Source organism: Geotrypetes seraphini, chromosome 2, assembly GCF_902459505.1.
Source record: "Geotrypetes seraphini chromosome 2, aGeoSer1.1, whole genome shotgun sequence".
NCBI classification, from domain to species: domain Eukaryota; kingdom Metazoa; phylum Chordata; class Amphibia; order Gymnophiona; family Dermophiidae; genus Geotrypetes; species Geotrypetes seraphini.
In genome coordinates, this window is record NC_047085.1 from 41021320 (window position 1) to 41043936 (window position 22617).

At 42.6% G+C, this 22617-nt stretch overlaps 1 protein-coding gene across 1 annotated transcript in view; it reads right to left on the reverse strand.

Annotated features, from left to right (window-relative positions):
- Nucleotides 1–22617, reverse strand: part of RNF139 (ring finger protein 139) — a 41157-nt gene that overhangs the window by 3460 nt on the left and 15080 nt on the right. The gene's annotated exons all lie outside the window — the stretch shown is intronic.

Below are 22617 nucleotides of genomic sequence, written 5' to 3' on the forward strand. Positions count from 1 at the left end.
AGCAGATGAATCCAGAGACTAGTGGGATGTAGCAAAGCAATCCTCAATCAGGGTGGGAAGCTAACGCCGCACCAATAACCGACGCAACAAAGGCATCTTCCGCACGCACTGCCACATCCAACTGGTAATGCTTAGAAAAAGTGTTCTTAGAAGACCAAGTAGCCACCTGACAAATCTCCAAAGAAAATTTCTGGACTCTTCCCAAGACGTAACCATCGCTCTAATGGAATGAGCATGAAGCTTGTCCGGCAACCGCTTATCTGAAGTCAAGTAAGCGGAAGCAATGGTTTCCTTGACCCATCGAGCAATGGAAGCTTTAGATGCAGCCATACCCTTGTTGCGGCCTGCGAATAACACACAGAGGTGATCTGAACGTCGAAAGTCGTTAGTAAGTCTGAGATAATGTAGAAGTACCCTATGTACATCTAGGAACCGCAGTGAAGAGAACTTCTCCCCCCAATCCTCTTTCCGGAAGGCAGGAAGGAAGAGAGACTGGTTAACATGAAAGGCTGATACCACTTTAGGAAGAAATGATCGAACAGTCCTCACAGAAACCCCCGAATCCGAAATGCGCAAAAAAGGATCTCTACAAGAGAACGCCTGCAACTCAGACACCAGCCTGGCCGAAGCCATTGCCACAAGAAAAACCGCTTTCAACGTCACATCCTTCAAAGTTGCTTTCGACAAAGGCTCAAATGGAGGCTTTTGCAACCCCCCAAGATCTACTTTAAGACTCCACTCCGGACATATCTTCTTAATAGGGGGACGAATATGTTGCACCCCTTTTAGAAATCGAACTACATCAGGTTGTGACGCAAGGGAAGAACTAGCCACGCGGCCTCTGTAACAAGCAATAGCGGCCACTTGAACCTTAAAAGAATTATATGCCAATCTCTTGGCAACTCCATCTTGAAGAAAGGAAAGGATGGAAGAGAGAGAAGCCTGGAAGGGCGACAGACCCTGAGCAGAACACCAAGAATCGAAAACCCTCCAGACTCTAGCATACAATGCAGAAGTACATCTCTTTTTGGCTTGAAGAAAAGTGGAAATAACCGGCTCTGAATATCCCCTACATCTCAGCCGAGACCTTTCGAGAGCCAGGCCAGTAAGACCAAAGTGGGATGGATTTTCCATGCAGATCAGACCCTGAGTTAGCAAGTCCGGAGCCACCGGAAATGTCAACCGATTGCCCATCGACAGATGCCTCAGGTCCACATACCATGGATGACGCAGCCAATCTGGAACCACCAGGATCACCGTTCCCGGGAAGCGAGAAATGCAAAGCAACTCCCAACCTATCATCAGCCAAGGAGGAAACACATAAAGGAGACAACTCGGAGGCCATGGAAGAGCCAATGCGTCTACCCCCTCAGCAGACGCAGGGAGCAGGCGTCTGAAGAACCGAGGAAGCTTTGCATTTAGAGACGAGGCCATGAGATCTATCTCCGGAAGACCCCAACCTCTGAACAAGCAGGTCGAACACCTGTGCGGATCCCATTCTCGGGGATCCAGAAGATTCCTGCTGAGGAAGTCCGCCTGAACATTTTCTTGCCCCGCAATGTGCGCCGCCAAGAGAAGAGGATCATCGCCTCGCTTGCTAATTGAGGACTGCGTGTTCCTCCTTGCCAGTTGACATAAGCCACCCCGTCACATTGTCCGAAAAGACCCTCGTTGGGCGGCCCTGATTCATGGACTAAAATGCATGAAGTGCTAGCCGAATCACTCTCAACTCGAGCACATTGATTGACCACTGAGCCTCCTCTTGAGACCAGACACCCTGCGCTGAAGATTGAAGGCATTGAGCTCCCCAACCCAGCAGACTGGCATCTGTTGTAACTATGATCCAGTCCAGTGTCGCAAGAGGTATTCCTTTAAACAGATTGATCTCGCTGAGCCACCATTGCATGCTGAGCACCACCTGCGATATCCACTGAAGATGCCGATTGTAGTTCTGAGACACTAGGGACCACCGGGAGAGAAGCGACTGCTGCAACGGTCTCATGTGGAAGCGAGCCCAGGGCACCACCTCCAGAGCCACCACCATAGAGCCCAGTACTTGCACATAATCTCAAACCCTCAGTCTGCGCGACTGGAGCAGCAGTCGAACTTGAGATTGCAACTTGGCTTCCCGGTCCTTAGGTAGAAACACCTTCTCCAGACTCGTGTCGAACTGTACTCCCAGATACTCCAACGACTGGGAAGGGGTGAGAGAGCTCTTTGAAAAATTGATGACCCATCCCAAAGATTGAAGAAGAGAGATCACCCTTTGGGTCACCGTCAAACTCTCTTGTCTGGAAGACGCCCGGATCAACCAGTCGTCCAAGTAAGTATGTACTCGAATTCCTTCCCGGCAAAGGAACGCTGCTACTACTACCATGACCTTTGAGAACGTATGTGGAGCCGTGGCGAGGCCGAACGGCAAGGCTCGAAACTGATAGTGCTGGCCAAGGATTGCAAAGCGAAGATACTTCTGATGCGGCGGCCATATCGGAATGTGAAGATAAGCCTCCTTGAGGTCGAGCGCTGTAAGGAATTCCCCCGGCTGAACAGCTGCAGTGACCGACTTTACAGTTTCCATCTGTAAATGCCTGACCCGTAGAAAGCGATTGACCTTCTTGAGATCCAGGACAGGCCTGATCGAACCCCTTTTTGGGCACTATGAAATAAATGGAGTATCTGCCCTGTCCCCTTTCCACCATAGGAACTGGAATCACGGCCCCAATCGCCAAAAGAACCTGCACTGATTCTTGTTTGGCTGCCCCCGCACAAGGGGAGACCAAGAATCTACGGAGGGAGCCAACATCCCGTCATTGGGAATTACGTAAGGTCGGGGTTAGGACTGGTGGAGCAGGTTGGGGTTTCGTAGGACGAAAAGAATTCTTTTGTGAAAACCTAGGCCTGGGAGTATAGGAAGAGCTGTAAGAAGGCGGAAAAGACAGCTTTCCATGCTTAACATCCCTGAAACGAGATCTGGTAGAGAAAGCCTTCAAAGGGGCTTTAGGTTTATCCTCCGGTAACCTCTGCATCTTGGTATCACCAAAATCTTTAACCAGTTTTTCTAAATCGTCTACGAATAACAAACGACCCTTAAAAGGAAGTCTCACCAGTCTAAGCTTGGAAGCCGCATCTGCCGCCCAGTGCTGGAGCCACAATGATCGGTGAGAAACAGAAAGACATTTGTTTCACTGAAGCGTGAATAATATCAGAGGGCGTCCGCCAAATAAGCCAGACCCGTCTCCAGATCTGGGAAGTCAGATAGAACTGAAACCCCTGTTCAAAATAAAACAGGGGAAACAAATCCACAAACTCAAAAGCACAGAACCAAAGTGGAATTGTCCCAATCAGAATGGTGCGCACCAAAGAAAGTGTACTTCAACTCATCTGATAAATTCAAATACCTTTATTCATCCAAAGTCTCATAAATTCATCCAATGACTCAATGACCCGACATGCACTTTTTGGCCTAACCGACCTGCCTCAGGAGTCTACAAGTACATACATGGATATAAACAAGTTAAAAACATACAAAGTATTTATATAAAATATATATGTAACATGACAATTAATATATAACAGCATAGACTAATCGTAAGTACTGTACATATAAATACAACTAGAATACAAACATAAGAATCAATCATAGATCCCAATGGACCATGTACATATTAATAAAATTAAAAACCAAGAGTAGAAAATTCATTGATACCTTATATATCGTTCACCACCTCATTTAATATATACTGGTTAAAATAATTAAATAAATATGCAGTTCATATTTGATAAAAAATCATCAACCTTCTAGAAACTTTAAAATCATACAGCAATACAGTTTATATTTGATAAGCAATTATCAACCTTCTAAAAGTTTTAAATTCATACAGCAATCTAAAACTATGCTGGAGTAAGGTATAGGGCTACTAAAGAACTTTAAATCCATATAACAATATAAGTCTATGCACGAATGAGGTATAAAATTAAGATATCCTTACCATCAGGCAGTACGTTATATACTAAGCAGTGGGGAAAAAACTACTAATCTATCTCAATATATGAAGAGGAAGGAGGATGCGGTATATAAACTTAAAGTTTAGTTTAGTATTGTAAAGCTGGATAACCATATCAAACCAATTTCATAAAACATAATGAGTATCGGGCATACTTTGTGAGTCTTCGACAGGTGTATTAGAAAAACCGTACAATATATAAAGATACACGCACCCTCTAAACGCAGCTGCTAAACTGAGAATGAAACAAAATAAATAAATAAACATTTAAAAGATCATATATCTTAAAATAACAGAGTAATATCGAGTTGTTATTATTCTGTTGTTATTTTAAGATATATGATCTTTTAACTGGTTTATTTATTTATCTTAAAATTATTATTTATTTATCTTAAAATAACAACAGAATAATAACTTATTCTGTTATTTTAAGATATGATCTTTTAACTGTTTATTTATTGTTTCATTCTCAGTTTAGCAGCCGCATTTAGAGGGAGCGTATATCTTTATATATTGTACGGTTTTTCTAATACACCCGTCGAAGACTCACAAGGTGTGCCTGATACTCATTATGTTTTATGAAATTGGTTTGATATGACTATCCAGCTTTACAATAGTGTCCTCCTTCCTCTTCATATATTGAGATTAGTAGTTTTTTCCCCACTGCTTAGTATATAACGTACTGCCTGATGGTAAGGATATCTTAATTTTATACCTCATTCGTTCATAGACTTATATTGTTATATGGATTTAAAGTTCTTTAGTAGCCCTATACCTTACTCCAGCACAGTTTTAGATTGCTGTATGAATTTAAAACTTTTAGAAGGTTGATGATTGCTTATCAAATATAAACTGTATTGCTGTATGATTTTAAAGCTTCTAGAAGGTTGATGACTTTTTATCAAATATGAACTGCATATTTATTTAATTATTTTAACCAGTATATATTAAATGAGGTGGTGAACGATATATAAGGTATCAATGAATTTTCTACTCTTGGTTTTTAATTTTATTAATATGTACATGGTCCATTGGGATCTATGATTGATTCTTATGTTTGTATTCTAGTTGTATTTATATGTACTTATCATTAGTCTATGCTATTATATATTAACTAGTCTTATAGCCCGTTACATTAACGGGTGCTAGAATATGTGTGTGTGTGTCTGTCTTTATTTCTCTCTCTCTCTCTCTCCTTAGCTGCTTTCTTTCTTTCTTTTTCCTTGGCTGTCCATCACCATCCCTTGCCTGCTCCCCCTGTCCATTCTCCCTTCCTTTTACCTCCCCTGTGTCCACCACCACCCCTTCACTGCTCTCCTTATGCAGCAGCAGCCCTTCTCCCTTTGTTTTACCTCCCCCCTGTCCAGCAGCACCTCTTTTCTTCTCCCCCTGTCCAGCAGTAGGCGACCCTTCCTTTTTCTCCCCCCCCTCCTTCTTATCCCTATGATATACTTACCTTGCTCTGCCCCTGATCAGAGGTTCCCGACAGCCGCCCAGTTGAACCCATTGGAAAAGTTCCCTCTGCCGCATCCCGCACCCCTCCTGAGGCGACTCCCGCTGTCTTTCTTTCTGTCTGTCTCAGTCCCTGGTCCACCATGGGGGTCTTAAATTTATCCAGCTCGTCATGTGAAACCGGATACAACTGGCGCATAGCCTTAGCGCACGGAGACCAGCCTCAGGCATGTTCCATTGAGCTGAAATAAGTTCTTGCATCACCTCATGAACCGGAAACGATTTAGCCGGTTTCCTCATGCCCGCCATAAGAGGATTAGCCGACCCTAGCGCATGTGGATCAGGCTAAGAGATATTAAGGCTCTGTAGCGCTTTGGAAATAAGATAGCAATTCCTCCTTATGAAAAAGACAGAGCGCCGTAGGATCATCCACCTTCCTATCCAGCGCATCCTCAAACTCGAAATCCGCTACCTCACCTTCCTCCAGAGTATCTGGAAGAGCAAGAGATAAGGCGGAGTCAGACAGAGGGTCCCCTCCGTCCAGAGGTGCTACCCTGCGCCATTTTGCCACCTGAGACTCATTGAGGAGGTCCATTGGCATAAAGAACAGGTACCTGGTCCACATCACCTTCCCGCTGCTGCGCAGACTAAGATCTCTGCATCAAAAATGCTTTATGCATCAACATAACAAACTCCGGGGGAAAAAAACACCGAATTTGCAGGAGCCTGCGTCAAAAGAATCTGCTCCTGCCCAGAAACCCGGCCCGCAACAGCAGCAGAAGAAGAAAAACCACTGACTGCCTGCCCAGCTGCTGATGTGCATTGAAGCAGAATGGAAGCAACTGCAAGTGCAGGAGAAACAGGCCAGCCTTCAACCACGAGGGAAACAATTGATCGCTCAGGCACCATCTGCAGTTCTTCATCCACTGCGTCTGCACACCCTGCCGAATAGAGGCCCGATGGTATTCGCTGCTTCCCACAGCGGGAACACCATTTAACTGCCTCTGCTGCCATTACAATGAAAACAAACCCCTGAGCAAATCAAAATTGGCAGCCAAAAAAACAACACCCTTCAGCGACACTGCAGCAACCAACCCAGCAAACCAAACCAGCAAGCAGAAATAGAGCTACAAAATAAAACCTTTCTTACCCAAGTTCACCTTTGTTAAGGCTGGTAGTTGCAAACTGCAACTGCCAGGAAAGCACCATCCAGCTGCAGCACACTGGTTTTAAAGTTGTTGTTTTTTTTGTTTTTTTTTGGGGGGGGGGGGTTAAAGGAAAGAAGAAAAAATAAAAACCAAGGAATAACCTCAATCCCAAAGGAGAGGAGGGTGGAGTAGGGACCTGGGGAGGGGGGGTAGGTGTACTTCCCAAAGTTGGCACCGCTCAGCTAAACACCCCTATCTACCTGAAGAGAATAATCTCAACAGAAAAATAAATAATATGCCAGCCAGTCTTCAGGAGCTAGTGGAAAAGTGACCATCACCTGCTGGGAGATATTGAATACTGAAGATACAGGGAGAGTGCCAACCAATAGGACCACCTGTTAATCAGTTCTCTATCTCCGCCTGCTGGTAGATGTGTGCTATCCCACTAGTCTCTGGGTTCATCTGCTGCTGTTGCTGAGGAAACCAGCATTTCTGCTAGGTCTTGTTAGAAAATTTGCATCTAGACTTATTCATAACCAATATTAACCACCACCATTAACAAGTGAGCCTCCTAGTCATTTGTACAACCTGCCAGATGGACCCAGCTACTAATCAATTCTTCCACTTCACCCTGTTAGGCATAGGCCCACTTTTATCAAACTGCATTAGGGTTTTTTGTTTGGGGTTGGTTTGGGGTTTTTTTGTATCACAGGCCTCTGCAGTAAAAGCTCTGATGCTCATAGAATTCCTATGAGCATCGGAGCTTTCACTCACGATAAACCCTAGCGCAGCTTGATAAAAGGAGGCTATAATCACTATGACTAACATCCCGTATTACCCACTCAGGCATTCATTCCAGCAGCCTCCAACACTCATTACTGAATCAGTCTAGTATGGCCTCAGATACTTAGAACGCATGCCACTAGCTCATACTCTCTTCACTTTTGGCAACCCAAATATCTTCTTCCCTTTGGGAAGCAGTTGATTTCTCTTGCTGGGTTTCATCAGTGAAATCAATAGCATTTATGTTGCTAGAATAGGTATTTTCTTCATGATAGAATGGAATATTGGAACCAGAAAAAGATGTAGAGCCCTAGATGTATTTTTAAAATATTTCTATTGTTTATATGATTGAGATGGTAGAGTGGATGTATGGATGGCTTGACTAAAGCAAATGCCAAGTAGGAAAATTACAGAAACAGAAAAACAGAATTATTCTGTAATTTTAGCTTTTTTGTGTTTTCACTGAATTCAAAAGTGTTTTTTTATACACTCAAGAGAGGATTTCATCAGATGAATATAAATTCAATTCTCACTGCAGCTCACTTAAGCCCTCTTTTATAAGCCACGGTAGAGTTTTCTACTGCGGCCCAAGGCACTAAATGTTCCAACACCATAGGAATTCTATGACTGTTGAAGCAGCGTTGGAGTATTAAGGACTTCGAGCTGCGGTAGAAACCTTTACTGTGGCTTAGTAAAAGGAGGGTTAGATTGTGAACCCTGGGAACAGAGAAAGTACTAGGATAGCAAACTTGTGATCTGAACCCATATAATTTTCTGGTGGATTCCTTCCTAGAAGCCAAGAGATAACCATCAGACAGGATAATGGAACAACTCAGTGCTCCTTGATTCTGCATGACCAGTGAATGTACTTCTTAGCCCAACTGATTTCTAAATAGGTAATTTTACATGACCAAGGAATAGTTATGAGAATTGTTCCTTAGCTTCTTTTATTTTATTAAAGTTGTCAGAACCACAAGTGTGGGAGAATATGAATATAGGAGACCTCTCCCCCCAGTGAAGGAAGCTGCCAAATGCTGGTCTGCTTTCTGACTGTACTGGTGAAGGAAGTAAAAACGTATCTGTTTACCAAGATGAACAAGTATCTCCCAGATGTTCCCAAAGTACTCTTAACATACTGGGCTACAGAGGTTTCCTTAATTCTAGAGGCAATGATGACCTCCAGCTAACAGGTCTTCAGATAACAGAATGATACTTAATGTGGACAAATATGCTAACAAAATGGAAAACTAAGCAAAATTGAAAATGTGCAACAGAATGCTAATATAGAATTACATGAGCAGGAAAGTATATATAAATACCTAGGAGTGCAGCATTCTAGTGTATTGGAGTTAGATTTGGAATTAAAGGAACATATTTTATACACTGCCAATCATTAACAACTGTCTAGGCAGTTTACATGTTAAAATTTGTAACACAGAAAAGCCTTTTGAAAGGTAATGAAAGATACACTAGGGTCCTAAGGTACATCAGTAAAAACCATCAAAAACTGGATGTCCATCAACAAATCACAACTGAAAGCCTCCAAAACGGAACTCCTTTTGGTTCGCAAAGAGCACTGCACCCGTCCCACTCTGCTCTGGGAATCAACTACCATAACAACAAAGTAGAGAATGACACAGGGAAAAAATTTGTCACCGTCCCCATGAGTTTGGTCCCCGTCACCGCCCCGTCCCTGCAAACCTTGGAAAAGTCTCCTCCAATACAACCAGAAACAGGAAGTTGTGTCAGAGGAGACTTTTCCAGCAGCCACACGCGATGCAACTTCAAGGCTCTGGCTGCAATACAACGCATAGCCTTATAGAAATTGCAACGAAGAGAAGGTAAGGGAGGGAGGGAGATCCACGGCTGGCTGGCCAGTGTGAGAGAGGGGGTTGCCAGACTGCGCGCTTGTTCACCATGCGTGCTCACTCCACTAACTGCAGAGACAAGACCATTCACCGCTCCACGGGGTGGTGAATGGCATTGTCCCATACTCATGGTGACCTTTTTTTGTCACCGTTTCGGTGGGTTACCCACGGTTAGCCGCGGGTAACAACCACTGTGTCATTCTCTACTACAAAGGACCAAGCATGCAGCTTTGGGATACTCCTTGACTTCAGCCTATTGCTTTCTAACCACATTCTCTCACGTAGTTTCTTCCTCATTCTACTACTACCTGTGACAACTCCGAAAAATAAGGAACTACTTTTTCAGAATCTGACTTCACCTAACTTCTCTATGACTTCATCCTCTCCCATCGCATGGACTACTGTAACGCGCTATTCAACAGGTTCACAGCAAAGAATATACAGTGTCTCCAATGTGTACAAAACGCATCAATCAGAAAGCTGGAACGCTCTTCCAGAGGCTGTTGTAGGGGAAAACACCCTCCAGGGATTCAAGACAAAGTTCGACAAGTTCCTGCTGAACAAGAACTTGCACTGCTAGGGTTAGTCTTGATTAGGATGCTGGTCTTTGACCAGAGGGCTGCCGCGTGAGCGGACTGCTGGGCATGATGGAACACTGGTATGACCCAGCAGCGGCAATTCTTATGTTCTAAAGAACCTTCACGCCCATGACCCTGTCTCCCAGGCTCTATCATCAGCCCACTAGTTACCCATAGCCAAACGCTGCGTGATTAAGGGCTTTATGCTAGCATACAAATCCCTGCACAACATGGCACCAGACTACATGTCAACTAAACTTCCTCCATACGTGCTGAACAGACCACTCCACTTCCAGGAAGAAACATGCCTCGAAACACCCCTTGGTTGTGTCCTTCAACTACAAAGCACTAGATAATGATCCTACTCTCATTTCTTAACAAGATACTGGAATCAACTGCCCCAACAGATCAGATCCCTTGAAAGACTCCTAAACTTTAGAAAAGCAATTAAAAAACTTTCCTCTTTACCTAATCCTTAGCCTACTGCCATAAGATTAATAAGAAAATTTGAAGAAAAGTATATTAGAGCTACAGCCTCTGTATACAAGTATGTTGAGTTAGGATGAATGCATTGTAAGTATGACAAGCTGTAACCCAGTGGTCTCAAACTCGCGGCCCGCCAGGTACTATTTTGAGGCCCTTGGTATGTTTATCATAATCACAAAAGTAAAATAAAACAGTTTCTTGATCATATATCTCCTTAGCTATAAATTACAATATTATTATTAAGACTTAGCCAAAAGGAAAGATTTATAAACTATAAAGAGTTTTACCTCATGCAAAATTGTCATTTTTTAAATAAAACATTAACTATTTTTTCTGAGGCCCTCCAAGTACCTACAAATCCAAAATGTGGCCCTGCAAAGGGTTTGCGTTTGAGACCACTGCTGTAACCTGCTTTGATTGTATATTATGTATATTGTTCGGAAGAATGGGATAGAAAAGTAAATAAATAAAATATGTGGTGCAGAAGAGGTCTTAGTGTTTTTCTTAGAGAAAATGGACTAGATACAAAAGGAAACAGAAACATAATGGCAGATAAAGGCTAAATGGCCCATCCAGTCTGCCCATCTGCAGTAACCACTATCTCTTTCTCTCTCCAAGATATTCCCCGTGCTTTCCCTGGCCCTCTTGAATTCAGACAGTCTCTGTCTCCAGCACCTCTTCTGGGAGACTGTTCCATGCAACTACCACCCTTTCTGTAAAAAAGTATTTCCTTAGATTACTCCAGAGCCTATCACCTCTTAACTTCATCCTATGTCCTCTCATTGCAGTTTCCTTTCAAATGTGCATTTACATAGGTATTTAAATGTCTCTCTCATATCTCTCCTCTCCTGCCTTACCTCCAAAGTATATAGATTGAGATCTTTAAATCTGTCCCCATATGCCTTATGACCACATACCATTTTAGTAGCCTTCCTCTGGACTGATCCCATCCTTTCTATATCTTTTTGAAGATGCGGCCTCCAGAATTGTACACAATATTCTAAATGAGGTCTCACCAAAGTCTTATACAAGAGCATCAATACCTCCTCTTTCCTACTGGCCATACCTCTCCCTATGCAACCTAGCATTCTTCTAGCTTTTGCTGTAACCTTTTCAACCTGTTAGGCCACCTTAAGATCATTACATACAATCACACCCAAGTCCCACTCTTCTGTCATGCACATAAGTTCTTCACCTCCTAAACTGTCCCGTTCCCTCAGGTTTTTGCAGCCCAAATGCATGACCTTGCATTTCTTAGCATTAAATTTAACTGCCAAATTTCAGATCATTTTTCAAGCTTTGCCAGGTCTTTCTTCATGTTATTCACACCATCCAGCGTGTCTACTTATAGCAGATTTTGGTTTCAACCGCAGAGGCAAATCTTACCCGACAGCTGTTCAGTAATAATCGCTTATAAAAATGTTAAAAAGAACAGGCCCAAGAAGAGATCCTTGAGGCACACCACTGGTAACATCCCTTTCTTCAGAGCAATCTCCATTGATCACTACCCTCTGTCACCTTCCACTCAACCAGTTCTAGACCCAACCCGTTACTTTAGGACCCATCCCAAGGGCACTCGGTTTATTTATTAGACGTCTGTGTGGAACACTGTCAAAGGCTTTGCTAAAATCTAAATACACCACATCTAGTGCACATCCTCTAGCCAATTCTCTGGTCACCCAGTCAAAGAAATTGATCAGATTTGTCTGACAAGACCTACCTCTAGGGAATCCATGTTGCATCCGGTCCTGTAATCCACAGGATTCCAGAAACTTGACCATTCTCTGTTTTAAGTGTCTCCATTAATTTGCTTACCAAACAAGTCAAGACTTACTGGCCTGTAATTCCCTACTTCTTCCTTACTTCCACTTTTGTGGACAGGGACCACATCTAACCTTCTCCAAAACTCCAGTACCACTCCTGACTCTCGACTCTAGAGACTCATTGAAAAGGTCAGTCAGCGGAGCTACCAGAACTTCCCTAAGCTCCTTCAGCACTCTAGCATGTACACCATCCGGCCCCATCGCTTTGTCTACCTTTATTTTAGCTAGCTTCTCATGAACACAACCCTCTGAAAATAGATCAGGGTCTATTACTCCTCCATCCCTATTCACGTTTGTCTTCTGTGGTCCCACTCCCGGCACTTCAGCCGTGAACACAGGGGGGAGCATGAAGAGAAGCAAAAGTGAATGTGTAAAACAGAAGTAGTAAAAAAGATTTTATGCTGCTTATCCTAGGAATATAAGTAGATTTCCCCAAGCCATCTCAATAATGGCCTATAGATTTATCTCTTAGGAAATTATCCAAACCTTTTTAAAACCCTGCTAAGCTGATTTCACCATATTCTCTGGCAACAAATTCCAGAGTTTAATTTTACGTTATGTGAAGAAATATTTTCTCTGGTCTGTTTTCAATCCACTACTTAGTAGCTTCACTGCATGCCCCTTAGTCCTAGTATTTTTAGAGAGAATAAACAAGCAATTCACATCAACCCTTTCCATTCCACTCAGTATTTTGTAGACCTCTATCACTCCTGAGCCATCTCGTCTCCAAGCTGAAGAGCTCTAGTTGATTTAACCTTTCCTCATAGGAAAGTCATCCATCCCACCCCTTTTATCATTTTCATCGCCCTTCTCTGTACCTTTTCTAATTCCACAACTTCTTTTTTAACATACGGAGAGCAGAATTGCACACAGTATTCGATGCAGCCATACTATAGAGAGATACAAGGTAATAACATTTTCATCTTTGTTTCCATTCCTTTCCTAATAATTTCTTTTTTTTTTAGTTCAAAACTGTTTATTGAGTTTTCAATGTACAGAAGAGAACAAAAACAAAGATGAATACAAATACAGTTCATGGTGTATAACACAGTCAAATACATATACATATACAAATATACTGATGAATGTATTAATACTAAGTAATACTCTAGAATAGTGTCAGTAAATATCAATCTCAATTTCATTATTCATGTCCGAGATGTGTTGTTCAATAGAATAACTATTAAGCCATTAAGCAAGCTAGTGTACAAAAGCGTAAGAAAATGCAAAGGTTATATATTACAATATAGGAGAAGTGGCTTCCATATGGCCATATATCTGAGCATAGAATCAGTCTTTTCCGCATATACTTTTTCATACTTCCCTGTAAGGCAGAGGGTATTCCACCACATATGGTAATCTATTTTGGTAAAGTCTTTCCAGCAAAACAGCACCGACTGTATTGCCAGAGACATCATGATAGTAAATAAGCGAGTATTGTCTGGATTCATATGTGTAGGAATCGCCTGTGACATAATGATAAGCATGGAGTAGGTCATAGACTCTCTAATATCCAATATATCACACATTATATTCCACACTTTGTTCCAATAATCCTTTAAGAGTGGACACGAAAAGAGGAGGTGTTCTATTGTACCATCTGCAGTGGAGCAGGACCAACACAGAGTGGACATTGAGTGATCTATTCTATGTGACAGGATAGGTGTCCAGACTGCTCTATGCAAGAGAAAGAATATGGATTGTAATAAGGATGCTGAGCGTATGGATTTGAAAAAAATTTGCCATAAGGATGTCCAATCAATGGCATCAGACGGTAAGTTTAGGTCATTGCACCATTTCACCTCTAACTCCAAAGGGTCAGAAAAGTAATAATTTTGTAATAAACGATACCAGGTAGAAGCTTTGATGGTACCAAGTGGAAGAGAACGTAAGAATTGAAGCATATCAGGATCCGCTGACTGTATGTCGTCTTTCTGTATTGAGTGCTGTATACAGTGCATTAGTTGAAGCCACCGGAAATATTGAGATCCATGTAGACCACGATCAGAAGATAGATTCGAAAAGGATGTCCAGGAATCTTTATTTCTAAGATCCTTTAACAGGTGAATGTCACATTTTTGCCATTCCGGCCATGAGATTGGAGACTCTGCTATTTTGAATCTATCATTATTCCATAGAGGTATTATGGTGGAGTCCGACCATCGGAGTGAGAAAGTAGAATCAGCGCCATCCACCGCTTGTTTATAAGCCATTAGTATCTTATCCTGTTTGTCAGATTTGGAGAGAGTGATGCCAGCTAAATATCTAATGCGTCTGTCTCCATATAATGCGCTTTCAACAGAGAGCCAAACGGGAGCATCATATGTGTTAGGTCCATAATATCCTGATGACCACTGCTTCAGTATGAAGGCTTGATGATAGTGAAGGAAACTAGGGAAATTGACACCACCTAAAATACGAGGTGCTTTTAATTTAGCAAGAGCAATACGTGGTTGTTTGTTTTTCCACAGAAATTTCGTAAGTAGAGAATCCACCTGTTTATGAAAGGTGAGTGGCAAATGAAAGGGTAACATAGATAATATGTAGTTAATCTTGGGTGCAATCATCATTTTGATCGTTTCCATTCTGCCCCACCACGTCAGAGTTAGCGGAGACCATTTGGAAGTGGCAGATTTAATGATGTCTAATATACGATCAACATTAAGGTGGATAGTTTCATCAATACTCGGTCCGAACATGACTCCTAAATATTTTAAGGATGTTGTTGACCATTTCATGCCATACGAATTTATGTCAGATTCTGCTGCCGGACAGTTAAGAGGCATCACTTCGGTTTTACTCATGTTGAGTTTGTATCCAGAGACTTTCGCATAACGGGCTATATCATCTAGCAGAAAAGGAAAAGATGCAGGTGTTATGTATAGTAAAATATCATCTGCGTAGGCAGAGAGTTTAATATCTTGATCATGTTGTTGAAGTCTAAAACCTGTAATATCAGGATTTGTACGGATCGTTTGTATCAGTGGTTCCAATGCCAGATTGAATAAAAGTGGGGATAGAGGACATCCCTGCCTAGTACCTCTATTGGGATAAAAGGCATCAGATAATGTACCATTTATGTACGTTCTAGTGGTAGGTTTTGTGTAAAGCACTTTAATTTTGTTGATGAAATCCTCCGAGAAGCCAAACCAGAGTAAGGTATTAAAAAGAAAAGGCCATTCAATGCGATCAAAGGCTTTTTCCGCATCTAGTCCAACCGCAAGCAGTTCTTTTTTCTGTTTTTGTGCGTGTGCTATGACATGAGAGAATAATCGGGTATTGTCGCTGGAGGACCGGCCAGTAATAAAACCACTTTGAGTCGATGGAATTAGTTTCGTTATGATCCGTTGCAATCTATTTGATAATATTTTAGCATAGATTTTTGCGTCTACGTTTATTAGAGAGAGCGGTCTGTAATTTGCAAGATGACGCGGATCTTTACCTGGTTTAGGTAGCACAATTATAGTGGCTTCGGTAAAAGAGCCGGATACCTCTCCAGTGGAAATGAGATGTTCAAGAAATGGAAGGTAAAACGGAATCAAAACCTCTTGGAATGCCCTATAGAACTCAACTGTCAAACCATCTGGTCCGGGAGATTTCTTGAGAGCCATTGAGTGAATAACCAGGGATATTTCAGACGATGATATCCGTTCATTTAGATGTTCGTTGTCCGTCTCATCTAAAGAGGGATGAGGAATATTTGCCAAAAATTCAAAAGTCAATTGCGGGTTACTAGGTTCAGCAGTGTACAGTGACTTATAGAAGGTCATGAATGCTTGAGAGATGTCTTTGGCTCCAGTTACTTCATTCCCTGATTCCAAATTAATGGAAGCAATGTTATATTTAGCCTCCCGTCTTTTAAGCATATTAGCCAATAAATGGCCACATTTATTATTCTCAGCAAAGTAAGACGCAGATTGTTGGAATATCGCATGTGAGGCCCTATTACTTAAGATGGAATTGTAGTGGAAGCGTGTTCTGTTCAATCTCATCAGGAGATCTATGTCAGTAGGAGTTTGTTGATGTTGAGATTCAAGATTTCTGATTTCGTCTTCGAGCTTACATTGATTTTCTTTTAATTGTTTACTTTTATGAGCAGAATACGTTATTATAATACCTCGGATAAAAGCTTTATAAGCATCCCAACAACAGGACCAGGAGGTTTGTGTCGGAGTATTGAGCTGAAAGTATTCTTGGGTTCTAGACCTTATCACCTCACAGAACTGTTCGTCTTGTAATAGGGCATTATTAAAACGCCATTGCCTTATTTTTGGAAAGGAGGCTTTAACTTTCAATTGAATTGTGATGGCCGCATGATCCGATATGGTGATTGGTAAAATGTCTGCATCTATTATGGATGAGCACAAGGATTCACTCACAAGAAAAAAATCAATCCTCGAGTATGATGAATGAGGGGGAGAAAAGAAAGTGAATGCCTCTTTGTCAGCATGTAAATGTCTCCATATATCTAAAAGTTGAACATCAGTTATGAGATCTTGTAATGCAAACCAGGCTTTGGTTTTCTTATACACGCAGTTTGATTTTCTGTCAATTTTTGGATTCAAAACCATATTATAATCTCCAGCAACAACCAAGTTAGCCGTGGATTCATCCAGCAGTGATTCATGTATAGAATGAAAAAATTCTGGTTTGTCAAGATTTGGACCATACAAGTTAAATAAGCAATATACCTCTCCTGCGCAAGCAATTGTGACTTTGGCCCAGCGACCATTGAGATCATTTGAGGCAGAAATGATGGAAATATTACTGGATTTCCGAATCAAAGTAATAACTCCACCCTTTCTGTCAATGGCAGGAGAATAAAATGGTGGTAAGGCCCATGGGAGAAAAACTTTAGCTGAAGCAGTAGCATCTAGATGTGATTCCTGTAACATTATGACATCAGTTTTGAGATTATCCAGATATGTTAAAACTTTTTTCAATTTAATCTTATTGTTCAGACCCTTTGCATTTAAAGATGTAATTTTAAGAGACATTGCAATTGTAAGAAATACACAAGGAGATATGACATTGATATTCACATAAATACTGGCTTATGGAGTAAGACCATGTAAAAGATAGTAACCACATCAGTATATAACTCATTGGGAAATAATAATTCAAGACTTTTGAAAAACACCCTGAACTGAGAAGAGTGACAAAACAGCCACTGCTATATAATAACCATGTGAGTGTAGCTGAGGGAGCCATGACAGCAGGTAAATCCCCACGCGCCCTCATTAGGATCAGATTTTAACAGACAAACAGTTGTTAACAGCAAAACATTGCCCTGGCAAGAGCTAACAGTGTCATAACAATCTCATGTATTAAAAGAGAATAAAGGTTGTGAATTGTATTGTATACAGAATAACGTCATCTAATACAGCAATTTGTGGAATACCATATTATCAGATAACCAAATCAAACCTGATTGATTGGGGTAGGTGAATGCAGTTCAATGAATGAAGCAAGCTCCTCCGGGTTCAGGAAGTCCTTGGTAGAGTTATTCAGTGTTACTCTCATACGAGCTGGGTATAACAGACCAAATCTTGCATTTAAAGCTTTTAATTGTGGTCTGTAGGAGAGAAGTAGCTTCCGACGACGTGCAGTAGTTTTGCTCAGATCCGGTACAAATAGAATAGTGGAACCTTCGTGCTTGATTGGAGCTCTGATCTTCGCCCGCTGCATGATCTCTATAACATGTTGGTATCTAAGCAGCTTGAGGACAACCGGTCTGGGGCGACGGTCTCCAGTGGAGGATGAGGGTACCCTGTGGGCTCTCTCAATTTCAAAATCTCTATGGAAAGTAAGGTCGAGGAGCCGAGGGATTAGAGCTTCTAGAGTCTTAATAAGCTCACCATCTCGGCCGTTCTCCGGAAGCCCCAGTATACGAATGTTACATCTTCGAGACCGGTCATTACTATCTTCCAGGTCTCTTTCTAAAGCGGTTATACGGGTGGCCTGTTTCCTGATCTCAGCTAGCTGCACAGTGCTTGCCTCCATCTTGGATTCCAATGAGCTCACACGTGTTTGGAGCTGTGCAAAATCCTCTGCCATACCTGTTATTTTTTCATTGATTTCATCTGTAGAAGCCTTTGTTTCAGTTACTATTTCTTTGAGCTCTCTCAGCTCTGCCAGGATTTCAGGTCCCGAGTCGCCGGTGGAAGGCGGGAGAGGTGCCTTTGATGGGGAAAGCGGCTCAGGCTTGTGCCGTTTCCCGACTTTTTTCTCAGCCATCCGGAAGTTATTTCTGGGTCGGCAGCCCTCGATTGAGGTCAGTGACACTCGCCGAATCTTCTGCCGCTTACCACTGCGACTCGTTTTGATTTTTATTTTTCCTGCTTGTCGGGTTGTGAAGAGCAGCGCGGGAGCACGGAGATTAAGCCGCCATTTCGTTCGGGCTCAGCCACGCCCCCCCTTCCTAATAATTTCTAACATTCTATTTGCTTTCTTAGCTGCCCCTGCACATTGAGCTGAGGGTTTCAACATAGCCTCAACAATGACACCTAGTTCCTTTTCCTGGGCAGCGATGCCTAACATAGAACCCAGCATCAGAGACTGTGTTTGAATTCAAGAAAGCGTGGAATAGGCACGTGGGATCTCTTAGAGAGAGGAAGAGACAATGGTTACTGCAGATGGGCCATTTGGCCTTTATCTGCTATCATGTTTCTTTGTCAGTCTCCAGTGCTGTCAGGAGAACTTGAAGATGCTCCATGAGAACCAAGTGAACTTTTTTCATTGTTTGGTGACTGGAGATGAGACTTTGGTCTATCACAGAAATCCCGAGTCCAAAATGGAATTAATACAGTGAAAGCACAAGTCATTCAAACCCCAAAAAGTTCAAGACAGAAAAATCTAAAGGTAAAGTCATGCCAACTGTCTTCTGGGATGAGACTTTTCCTTCTGGAGTTCATTCCACACAAGACAATCATACCTAGGGAGAGTTACATCAATACAACTCACAGCATGCGTGCTGCTCTTTCAAGACAATGTGCTGGTGCACATCACGACAATCACAGGTTGCCATCCAAGAATGTGGGTTTAAGCAGCTAAACCATCCACCCTACATTCCTGACCTAGCTCCCTTGAATTATTTTCTGTTCTGAGTTTTGAAAAAAATCTCTTCATCAACAGCAGTTTTCAAGTGATGAAGATGTCAAGGAAGCTGTGACGTCTTAATTTGAAGGTCAAACAGAAGACTTCTTTTCAAAGGGGTTAAAGTCATTGCAGGAAAAGAGGATGAAGTTTATGGAGTTATCAAGCAACTATACTGAAAAACAAAAATTTTTGAAAATTCTTTCCTACTGAGGTAGATAAATTATTGAACGCCCCTAGTATCTTACAGGCAAGACATGCTACTACTCTTCCTACAACAGACTTTCCGAACAAATTATAGAACATCTGACAGCTACCACCTACTGACACTCTCCCAAGTCACAATGGATTTAGAATCACTATATAGCAACATTCCTCAAGCAGCTGTTTTAGCTGCATGTTACAAATTTCTAAAAGCATCTGCCCTGGACCACCTGTATATACCAAAAACTATTTCAAAATTATCAGAATCAATAACATCTACAATCAAAGGAACACCTACAGGCACCAGGACAGCACCACAATATTTCAAAATTTTCATAACAGAATTGAAGAGACACTTTTGAATATTATACTGGAAAATAGGGTATATTGTGTTAAAGTGGGACAGAAAAAAATCTGATTAGTCCACATTGAATTGCGGTGCTCCTCAGGGGTTGGCCTTGTCGGCAGTTCTTTTTTACACCTACAGTCATGTGAAAAAATTAGGACACCCCATGAAATATTCAGTTCTTTCTTAAGAAATGTTCACATATTGATGTCAAATTTTTTTTTAAATTTATCTCTGGAAAAGAAAGTGATGAAACAGTTTTCCTCGATTTACTCATGAAACAAAAGATATCCACAAAAATGTGTATTCTGAGGAATAAATTAGGACACTCCACATATCTTCCCACTTAAAGTGGATCAAAACACATACAGAACATCGTTACTCAGAGTGTTGAAGGAGGTTTACCCTACTTAAACCTCAGACATTTAGTTTGGTGTGATCATGACTGCTGCGGTGAGAGTGACCATCATGGTAAGATCAAAACAGCTGTCTGAGGCCTTTAGGAAGAAGATTGTAGAAGCTTATAAGTCTGGTAAGGGATTTAAAAAGAAAGATCTCAAAAGAATTTGACATTAGCCATTCCATGGTTTGGAAAATAGTGTACAAATGGAGGACTTTCCAAACAACTGCCAATATGCCCAGGTCTAGCTGTCCAAGCAAGTTGACCCCCAGAGCAGACTGCAAGATGCTGAAGTCTCCAAAAACCTTAAAATGTCATCACGAGACCTACAGCAGGCTCTTGCTACTGTTGATGTGAAAGTGCATGCCTCTACAATCAGAAAGAGACTGCACAAATTTAACTTGCATGGAAGGTGTGCAAGGAGGAAACCTTTGCTCTCTAAGAGAAACATCAAGGCCAGACTGAAGTTTGCCAGAGAGAATATAGGACTTCTGGAACAGTGTTCTATGGACAGATGAGTCTAAAATTGAATTATTTGGACACCAGAAGAGAGGACGTGTTTGGTGTACTCCAAATACAGCATTCCAGGGAAAGAACCTCATACTAGAGAATGACACGGTGGCGGTTTACCCGCGGCCACCGCATTTTAGCCGCGGGTCACCCGCCGAAAACGGGGAAGAAAACTAGCAGTCGCTGCGGCGACGGGGACAAGGCCATTCACCGCCCGCGGGGCGGTGAATGGTCTTGTCCCCGCAGTGAGGCATGAAGGATCGCGCGGTCCCCGCAGCTCACACCCGCCTGCCCAATCGATTCTAGTGTTTAGCCAGCTCTCTCCCTTCTCCTCACCTTAGTTCGTAGATTTTCTTTTTCGGCGACCCGCACGCTATCAGAGAGCCGCGCACCCGCTGCTGCTCAGTTTCGATCTTCTGCTCTGATGCAACCGGAAACAGGAAGTTGCAGCAGAGCAGAAGATTGAACACTGAGCAGCCGCGCGTGCGCGGCTCTTTGGGAAAGCGTGCAGGTCGCCGAAAAAGAAAACCTATAAACTAAGGTGAGGAGAAGGGAGAGAGCTGGCTAAACACTAGGATCGATTGGGCAGGCAGGTAGTGGCTGCGGGGACCGTGCGATAGCTAGTGTTCCCGGCTCAAATTGGAAGGAGGGAGTGGGAGTGAAAGGGAAAAGGATTCTGGGCCAAGGGGATGAAGTCGGAAAGAAAAACCCACAGCAGGAAAGAAAGGGAAGGACTGGCAGGTGAGCCAGATGCTAGAAGCAGGGGGGGGGGGAAGAAAGAGGGAAAAAAGCTAGATGGGGTTGAAAAGAAGAGACACACTGGTATGGAAGAGGAAGATAGGGACACAGGAAGGTAACAGAAAGAGGGGAAATTATGTGCATGGGGCATAGGGACAGAGACATAAAGGGGACATGCCATGGGGATGGTATATGGACACAGGGGGGGCAATGACAGATACATAGGGGAGATATTAGAAATGGAGAAAATAGGAGCACAGAAGCGAGATGGTTTGTGGGGATGGGACAGGGACTGAGCTTGCAGGCTCCAGTGGCTTGCACAAATTACATTGTAACGTGCCATGAAAATAAGAGGAAGGAAGGTAGATAGGCCACGCGAGAGGAGCTGAAGGGTAGTAGAAAGGAACAGATGGTAAAGGAGGGAGGGAAGGGTGGTGGTGGAAAGGAATAGAACAGACATTGAAGGAGGGTGGAGAGGAACAGACCCCCAAGGGAAATGTGGAAGACAGAGTGGGAAGAAGACAGATGCCAGACTATGCGGGAGCGGAGGGAAGAAGATGGGTGCTAGACCAATTGGGGGGGGGGGGGGGTTAAGGGAGAGGCACAGTAACAGCAAATGGAAGACACAGAGAGAAAACACACAGTGGATGGAAGGAATTCAATGAGAAGATGTGGAAAGCAGAAACCAGACAACAAAGGTAGAAAAAAAAATTATATTTATTTATTTATTTTTTGCTTTAGGATAAAATAGTATATTAGTTGTGTTGATAAAAATTTATAAACAAAGCCCTGCCTGCTGAACATCTCTTTCTCTAGTTCAGCAGCAGGAACTTTGATTTATAAGAAAGGAATAAGCTAAATATTACAGTACTAAGGCTTATATGGATGCAGCAGGGACGGTGACGGGGCGGTGAATGGGATGGCAGTGGCGGTGAAGGGGCGGTGAAAGGGATGGCGGTGACGGGGCGGTGAAGGGAACGGCGGTGACGGGGCGGTGCAGAGGATGGTGGGCCGGTGACGGGGACAGATTTTTTCCCCGTGTCATTCTCTACCTCATACCAACTGTGAAGCATGGAGGTGGAAGTGTCATGGTTTGGGGATGCTTTGCTGCAGCAGGACTTGGCCAGCTCACCATCACAGAATCCACCATAAATTCTACCGTGTATCAGAGGGTGTTTGAGG